The 9,760-nt window shown below is 37.9% G+C and overlaps 1 long non-coding RNA gene across 1 annotated transcript; it reads left to right on the forward strand.

Annotated features, from left to right (window-relative positions):
* Positions 1 to 6,392: 6,392 nt before the first annotated feature.
* LOC144226757 (uncharacterized) lies at positions 6,393 to 9,410 on the forward strand. The gene is made up of 2 exons (XR_013333729.1): positions 6,393 to 6,705; positions 9,010 to 9,410. It is a non-coding gene; the product is annotated as an uncharacterized LOC144226757 (long non-coding RNA).
* The last annotated feature ends 350 nt before the right edge of the window (positions 9,411 to 9,760 follow it).

The raw sequence follows: 9,760 nt of genomic DNA on the forward strand, positions 1-9,760 counted from the left end.
CCTTCTTGAAATGTATCAAAATCTTTCTGTGGTTGATGACTTCCACATTCTCTTGGCTTTCATTGGTATTAATTTTGGTATTTCAACACTTGTATTAAATATGGTTTCAGGACGAACAGAAAGTAAATGTGTTTTTCTAGTCTGCCGCCTTGAACTGAAAATACCTGTTGCTTTTAGCATCCAACATTCTTATATATATAAAAAAAACAAACCCAATCTCAGCATTCACATTCAACTTCTCTCGAGAAATCACTAAGGATTTAGGATATGGTCATTTCTAAAGGGAAAATAATACCTATCTCATGGAGTTGATTTAAAGACTAAATGAGATAATGAACATGCAAATGATTTGTAAAGCAAGTTGTCTAGGAGACTTGTGTGAGAGGCAAGATGATGGAGAAGTAGGGAGCTCTGTACNCAAAGTACATAAGGTGGAGAGTCCCAAACATCACTATGGGCAGGGAAATAAAATAACCGAAGGTACAATAAGAGAGACCAAGGGATGCCATTAAAAGAACCCTTGCTGAATGGACAGGCCCTGGACAGTCAATGAGCCTCCTTAAATAGAGCAGAACTCGGAGGTGAAGAGAGCGTAACAAGCTTTTAAAACTTACAAGAGACAGAAAACTAGCCAAAATCATGAAATGGAAGAACTTTCCTCTAAAGAAATTCCAGGAAGAAATGACAGCTAAAGAATTGCTCAAAAACAGATATAAGCAACATAACTGCCCACGAATTTAGAACAGTAGTCATCAAATTAATCTCTGGGCTTGAAAAAGGCATGGAAGACACCAGAGAAGCTATTGCTACAAAGATTATGGACCTTAAAAATAGTTGTGATGAATTAAAAAATGCTATAAATGAGGTGCATAATAAAATGGAGGCAGCCACTGCACAGATTAAAGAGGCAGAGAGGAGAACAGGTGAATTAGAAGTCACAATGATAGAAAAAGAGGAAGCCAAGAAAAAGATCGATTGATCCATGAGCATGAAAGGAGAATTCGAGAACTGAGTGATGCAATCAAATGGGACAATATCTGTATCATAGGAATTCCAAAAGAAGAAGAGAGAGAAAAAGGAGATGAAGGCGTACTTGAACAAATTATAGCAGAGAACTTTCTCAATCTGAAGAAGGAAACAGACATTGAAATCCAAGAGACACAGAGAACTCCCCTTAGACGTAACTTTACTCGATCTTCTACATGACATATCATAGTGAAACTGGCAAAATAAAAGGACAAAGGAAGAGTTCTGAAAGCAGTTAGAGAAAAAGGGTGCTAACATACAAAGGGAGACCTATCAGAGTAGTTGCAGACCTATCTACTGAAACTTGGCAGGCTAGAACAGAATGGCAGGAAATCTTCAATGTGATGAACAGAAAAAATATGCAGCCAAGAATCCTCTATCCAGCAAGCCTGTCATTCAGAATAGGAGAAATCAAGGTTTTCCCAAATCCACGAAAATCGAAAGAATTCATCACCAGTAAGCCAGCCCTACAAGAAATCCTAAGGGGGACTCTATGAGGGAAATGATGCAAAGAACACAAGGTCCCAGCGACACCACTAAAAGCATGAATCCTACAGAGAGCACAATGACTCTAAACCCATATTTTTCAATAATAACACTGAATGTAAATGGACTAAATGCTCCAACCAATAGACAGAGGGTATCTGAATGGATTTAAAAAAAAATCCCATCTCTTAGCTGTCTATAAGAGACTCATTTTAGAACTGAAGACACCTTCAGATTGAAAGTAAGGGCATGGAGAAATATCTATCAGGCTATTGGAAATCAAAAGAAAGTCGGAGTAGCCATACTTAAATCGGACAAACTGGACTTTAAAATAAAGGCAGTGACAAAGGATGAAGAAGGGCATTCTTTAATAATTCAGGGTCTATCCATCAGGAAGAGCTAACAATTATAAATGTCTAGGCACTGAATTGGGATGCACCCAACTACTTAAAACAATTAATCATAAACAGAAACTATCTTATTGATAAGGATGTGCTAATTGCAGGAGACTTTAATACGCCACTTACAGCAATGGATAGATCAACTAGACAGAAAATCATGAAAGAAACAATGGACGTGAACAACACATTGGACCAGATTGATTTGACAGATGTATTAAGAACTACACATCCTGAGGCTATGGAATACATTTTCTTCTTAAGTGCGCATGGCACATTCTCCAAGATAGATCACAAACTGGCTCATAAAGTGGTCCTCAATAAATATAAGAGAATTGAGATCATACCATGCACACTTTCAAATCACAATGCTATGAAAGTTGAAATCAATCACAGGAAAAAAATCTGGAAAACCTCCAAAAACATGGAGGTTAAAGAACACCCTCCTAAAGAAGGAAGGGGCCAATCAGGCAATTGGAAATTAAAAATATATGTAAACAAATGAAAATGAAATACAACAATCCAAACTCTTTGGGATGCAGCAAAGGCAGTCCTAAGAGGAAAGTACATTGCACTCCAGGNGCCTGTCATTCAGAATAGGAGAAATCAAGGTTTTCCCAAATCCACGAAAATCGAAAGAATTCATCACCAGTAAGCCAGCCCTACAAGAAATCCTAAGGGGGACTCTATGAGGGAAATGATGCAAAGAACACAAGGTCCCAGCGACACCACTAAAAGCATGAATCCTACAGAGAGCACAATGACTCTAAACCCATATTTTTCAATAATAACACTGAATGTAAATGGACTAAATGCTCCAACCAATAGACAGAGGGTATCTGAATGGATTTAAAAAAAAAATCCATCTCTTAGCTGTCTATAAGAGACTCATTTTAGAACTGAAGACACCTTCAGATTGAAAGTAAGGGCATGGAGAAATATCTATCAGGCTATTGGAAATCAAAAGAAAGTCGGAGTAGCCATACTTAAATCGGACAAACTGGACTTTAAAATAAAGGCAGTGACAAAGGATGAAGAAGGGCATTCTTTAATAATTCAGGGTCTATCCATCAGGAAGAGCTAACAATTATAAATGTCTAGGCACTGAATTGGGATGCACCCAACTACTTAAAACAATTAATCATAAACAGAAACTATCTTATTGATAAGGATGTGCTAATTGCAGGAGACTTTAATACGCCACTTACAGCAATGGATAGATCAACTAGACAGAAAATCATGAAAGAAACAATGGACGTGAACAACACATTGGACCAGATTGATTTGACAGATGTATTAAGAACTACACATCCTGAGGCTATGGAATACATTTTCTTCTTAAGTGCGCATGGCACATTCTCCAAGATAGATCACAAACTGGCTCATAAAGTGGTCCTCAATAAATATAAGAGAATTGAGATCATACCATGCACACTTTCAAATCACAATGCTATGAAAGTTGAAATCAATCACAGGAAAAAAATCTGGAAAACCTCCAAAAACATGGAGGTTAAAGAACACCCTCCTAAAGAAGGAAGGGGCCAATCAGGCAATTGGAAATTAAAAATATATGTAAACAAATGAAAATGAAATACAACAATCCAAACTCTTTGGGATGCAGCAAAGGCAGTCCTAAGAGGAAAGTACATTGCACTCCAGGCCTATTTCAAGAAACTAGAAAAAGCACACATACAAAATCCAACAGTGCACCTAAAGGAACTAGAAGCAGAGCAGCAAGGGTACCCTAAACCCTGCAGAAGAAGAGAAATAATAAAGATCAGGGCAGAAATAAACAATATAGAATCCAAAAAAACCCAGTTGAATAGATCAATGAAACCAAGAGTTGGTTTTTTGAAAAAATAAACAAAATGGAGAAAGCTCAACCTAGGCTTCTCAAAAAAAGAGAGAGCACCCAAATAGACAAAACTATGAATGAAAATGGATTTATTACAACCAACCCCTCAGAAATACAAGCAATTATCAGGGAATACTATGAAAAATTATATGCCAACAAACTGCACAACCTAGAAGAAATGAACTTACTAGACATTTCTACAGATTATCTAGCTATCATCGTAAAACAAACATACCTAAATGAAACTATATTGTATGCTAATTATAGAGGAGGAAAAAGAATGTTCTTTCTACCCTTTTGTGTTCTTAGCTGAGAACCCTGTAATAAAAGAAGACAATTTAACGAGAAAAACAGAGGTTTATCAATATGTATACCTCATGTACACATGAGAGATGCAGAGGGAAATAGAGTGGCTTAGAATTCAGGCTTAAATAGCATCTTAATAGGGAAAAGGCGGGGCACTATAGGCATCTGAGAGGAGAGTTATGATTTTTAGAAAAGATGAATGGGCCCTTAGAAGAAGAGATGGGAGGTTTATGGCAAAGTTTTTCTGGGTGTGTTGACATTCTAATCTCTCCTTGACAAAGGCCTATCTTTCCTGGTTGTTGAAACTCCTAGGGAGGGGTTTTATGACAGCTGATTTCCTTTGGAGTATCTGTCTTTAGGCAGATAAGGAAATGCAGGAACAGTTCCTCCTTGAATTTGCTGTTTTTTGAAAATGACTACAGCTCAAAATAATCAGTATATTAAACCAGCATATTTTGAGGTGGCATGTCATCAACTCCTACAGTCACATTTTGAGGTAGCATATTAAATTTTTTTACATTTACTTACTTAGTTTCTTTTGAGAGAGACAGAGATAGCACGAGTGGTGAAGGGGCAGAGAGAGAGAGGCAGAGAGATTCTGTAGCAGGGTCTGCGCTGACAGCCTGCATGGAGCTCGAAACTGTGAAATCATGACCTCAGCAGAAACCAAGAGTCAGACACTTAACCGACTGGGGTAGCATATTAAATTCAGAAAGTGTAGGATTGGTGAGCTACGTGTCCAGCCTGAAAATGGGTGTTCTCTAGGAAGGGAGCTCAGAGAGTGCTAGCCTAACTACTGATTCTCTACAAGAGACCCCATATGTAATGTCTACTGACAGCTACAAGCTTCAAGACATTTTCAAATCCAGAAGGTAGTATTGGCTACTCCCAGTTGAGCCAGGAAAGACTCCTGGAAGACCCCATCTTTCATTTGAATAAGATAGAAAATGACATGGTGTTATTGTCTCACAACCCCCTAGACATTTGAAGTGAAGTTTCAGGAGGCGAACACTTGATCCTGAGCTGTGGGAACAGAGTTTCCAGGGGGAGTGAGATTTGTTTGAATTTGTATAGTGGTGGGTTTCTCAGATGGCTTTGGGGGTGGGAGTTCAATGGGTAATAGGGAGGGGGGACGAATAAAAAGGCAGCCTTTCTTATTATAATCTACATCCTGTCACTTAAGGCCATGCGTCTGATTATTTCTCTTTCACGCATGGGTACCCTGTTTGCTTAAGGTGTTGTGAAAAGTTGCCAAGAGATAAATTCAACTGTTTATGAGAATCGTTATGTGGTTCTGTGTTTATTTCCCTGACACCCTCCAAGATGTCTAATTTGAAGCTGAGGAGCTGCTTTCTGGTGCTTGTAAGTAAAAGTATTTCAATATGTCTTAAACACATTGTTTAGAGAATGTATACAAAATAGGATGCCTTTGTAGCACTAGGGAATCTACAAGAAGAAGGAAAGGAAACTTTTTATGTGACTACTGCTAACATTTATTGTGTGACTGGGATAGTGTTACAGTCTCTCAGCGCTGGTTATAAAGATGATGATTAAGTAGGCAGTCCCTGTAGGCTCCCTACCAATTTAGAAGCATTTCTCCTTCTCAGGTTTCAGCTACTACCTCTCCTAAGTGGGCTTCAGAAAAACAGAATAAGAAGACCTTTGAAGCCACACAATGTCTGGTTTGTCTTGGCTAACTGTGTCATAATATGACTGATATTATAGCAGGTAGCAGGAAAATACGTGTCAGGAACAATACAATTCCACATTTCGTTGATAGCAGGGAACAGAATGTGCACTTGGACTACCATTCTCACGTACAATCACTTCTTCACAGACTAGAGAAGGTGGTGGCTGGTCAACTATTGACTGGAAGTTGCTACCAAAATGGCTGTCATGCAAGTACTAGTTTATCAAAGTAATATTTAAAAAACTGAGCCTTTTAGCTCAAAAGCATACACTCCAATATTCCTCTTTTCCTTCACCCAGGCTCCAGCAACTCATCTCAGGACTCCTAAGATGACATTTAGTCTGGTTCTCCAACATGTGTGTTTAATGGAAAGACAAAGCCTAACAATCATTGGAGTGGGTTAGCAAGACTACGACTTATCTACTAAGTATCTTTCTGTGTTTAGCTAAGAAGCTCTTGCTTTCCCATTTTTCTATAAAGAAAAGTATTCCTAGATCACTCTGGTTAGTAGGCAAAGGAAAGGTAAGAAAAAAGAAGTCAGGATTGCCTCATTTAGTTGTGTAAAAAAAGGAGCTCCCTGTGAATTTGTGGCATTAAAGTCTACAGATTCACGTGCTTTTCTAATAAAGTTGGTAAATTTTGCCTCAGTATCCCATTTCTTTTCAACAGGAGAGTTTCAGCTTTGAATCATTTCACTGGGGTATAATCTGTTCTACATGGTTCTCAGTCTTGAAGATTCCTGATACATCCTGAAGGCACCAGGATTACCTTATATCCAGAACTGTTTGCCCAGACCTGTGGAAGATTTGCCTTGGGAAGGTAGCCATTTTGGGAACCTCTGCATCCAAACGCATTTTAGGCCAGTGTCTAAGACCACAAAGTGTCAAATGCTAAGCTGACGAAGTATTGTGTGAAGACCCGACTGAACTCTTTAATTCAAAAGGGTGAGCATAAAGAAAGAATCAAGGGGGGAAATCATCACTTCCTCAAATCTGATTGAAGGTTGAGAGGGATCAAGGAAAACTTCAATAGCTTGGAAACTAGTCCCCAGGAAAACAATGAATAGGGCCTGGACAAAAAGAAAGGAAGATTTGCTGATTAGCTTCCCCTGTGGAGAGAGTCTCTGCCACTTGGCTTCCTTTGATGAGATTACAGACTTCTGAAACTCATTCCCATCAGGAAGGTAGACATGTTGAAAGAACATCCTTCCAACTAGGCAGGGACACATTCCTTGTTCTTGGGAAAGTACATTATTTTGCTCTCTGGAATGACTTAATCATGTTTTCATCCTTGAGGCCAGAGAGATTCAGAGGAGTTTCTGAACAATCTAGTCTAAGAAGCTGAAACTTATGTGATGAAGTTGCAAGAATTCCAGATAGCCAAATCACTGTATTTTTATTTTTATACAATATTCCTCAACAGGGTAGAGGGATGTTAATGATCCTCTTACATTTCTTGTTCTTGAGTGTTCCAAATGCATTTCTCTTTGGTCCCTATACCCCACCCCAGTTGGGAAAGGAGGATACAAGCTAACTTTTTATTGCTTTGGATGCCATAAGCTAACAAATAATTTCTGTCCCCTTTGTTTTCATACGCCCTCAACACTCACTATATACATCAACTCCAATTCATACCGTCATAATTTAAGATACTTAGAGTTGAACAGAATTTTAGTTTAGATTTAAAGTTCCCAACCTAAGCAGGAATCCCCATTCCTGACTTATGATCACTACATCTTCCTTAAAACCATCAGTGTAAGGGGACCTTCTGGGTTGAGTTGATGTATTTTGGCATATCTTGTCTTTAATTCACCATCCTCCACATATACCTTCCTTTTATTTCTCTGCTTATTCCAACCTCAAATATGTTTCAAGGCTCATTTTAATCCTATCATTTCCTTATGGTGGACTTAGACTAAAGGTGATCACAGAAACTTATATATCTAGCAGAATTATAGAATCCTTGTCAGTTAAAACCCAAAGGGAATGTACAGATGTTCTAGTATAGGTTTTTCTTCTTAAGGGTGTGAAACTGAAAATAAGGAAGGACTGATAGGAAACCAGACCATATATTACATTTTGACGTCTTCTTTAATGCAGCTATGAACAGTTTTTTTTTCTTTTTTAAACACTGTAAGTCTGTATTTTTTTCCTCTTAATTGCAAGCTTCTTGAAGGCAATGATTATAATTTCTATGTCTACGTATTTTGCAATGGTCTTTCATACATACTAGGTTGTTCTAATTCTGTGCTGTCCACTAGAACTTTCTACAATGGTATAAATGTCTTAATATCTGCACTGTCCAATATGGTAATCACTAGCCACATGTGGCTTTTAAGCACTTGAAATGCTATTAACACATCTGAAGAATTGACTTTTTAAAGTTATTTCATTTTCATTACCTTAAATTTAAACATCTATAGACACCTGCTGCTAATGATTACATTAAACATGGCAGCTCTCATTCATTTGTTGATTTTCTGCAAGTGAAGAAAAGTTAGAGCACATTGGTTGACTCAATAATGTCTTAATATTGTTTGAAGCAGAAAACAGAGGTTTAGAGATGGAAAAAGCCAAGTCTCATCATCTCAATTAATAGCCCCAGAAAAGTGAAAGCATTAGATCAAGGTCACATGCTTAATTAGGAATAGAGCTGGCACCAGGGTCTAGGCCTCTTGGCTATAGCTTTTCTTTATTATTTTTTCATTGTTTGTCATCGTATCTTGGGGGAAGTCAGAGGAGGAATCAGGTAATAAGTAAGTAAGAAGAGAAAAACCTATAGAAATTTAAAAAGTATAGTAAGGATGAGTGAGGACTATAGATAAGGAAGAAGGGAAGAAAGGATGTCGTGTAAGAGTCAAAAAATTTGTCCAAGTATGGTGATGAAGAAAGGCAAAAAAATAAAAGCTCATACTTTCAACCGTGGGCTGGTGTAAATGAAGAATCCCCTTTTCAATGCAAAACAAAGTTACTGTAATAAATCAGGGACCATTTCATAGATGTACCCAGGATTACACAATGAAGGGAGTTTAGTGGTTACTGAACCATGACAAAGCTCTCATACTAATGAATTACATTCCTCAAAACCTTTGTCAGACCAATCAAAGAACTCTCTTTAAATGAGCATGGAATGTTAACATCTGGTACACCAAATGGAGATAACAGTTTCATCCAAAACCTCAGTTAGTCCAGCTTTTATCCCTCTCCATTGTCCCCTGATCCCACTTGATCCTTCCTCTTGCTTTGCAGCTAAATGAAGGAGAGACATCACTGAAGTGTTGGATTCTGTGGCATGTAAGAGACCTGGGAAGTAGAAACGCAGGTGGATGTGAATCGTCTGGAAGCCTCAAGAATGCTCCAGATGCCTCTTCTCCATACAGAAGCAAAAGCTCCAACAACCTTTCAAGAGAAATAATTTGTATAGAGGCTGTAGTTAATCAGTAAATAAGAGAAGCAACTAGTTTCCAAAAGCTCAGTGGTGTTCAAAACAGGATGCTACACTTTTGTTTATTTATTTCATAGTGTTTTGTATTTCATACAAAGAAGGAAAAACTAAGACTAATATCTGTAATATCGTGCTCTGTAAACTGCACTTTGTTTCTTTGTATCTTTTCCCTTTCTGGCAAGGAACTAAAATGACACAGATTTTCTTAGAGTGTGTGGAATATTTATTTTCTTATTAATTCAATGGTTGTTCAGTTAGGTGATGAGCATAGCAAGTTTTTATTTGTTTTTTTGTTTGTTTTTTTTTTTTGTACCTCAAATGCTATTTTACCTGTCGACGTGGCACCAATCTCCAAGTCACAAGCTTAGGTTAGAATTTATTCAATAAGAATTCTAAGGTGGGGCCAGTCATCAGTCCTTACCAAATCTTATTCTCTTTCTGTTTTTCCCTCCTGTTTTCTTCTTCCAGGTTTCTCTATTTCTTATTAATACTACCACCTGCATTAGAGCTCTGTGGGAGCATTTTGGCTGTCCCTTCTCTCTTATATCCTACCTC

The sequence above is a fragment of the Crocuta crocuta genome, unplaced genomic scaffold, assembly GCF_008692635.1.
Source record: "Crocuta crocuta isolate KB4526 unplaced genomic scaffold, BGI_CrCroc_1.0 scaffold959, whole genome shotgun sequence".
Classification (NCBI taxonomy): Eukaryota; Metazoa; Chordata; class Mammalia; order Carnivora; family Hyaenidae; genus Crocuta; species Crocuta crocuta.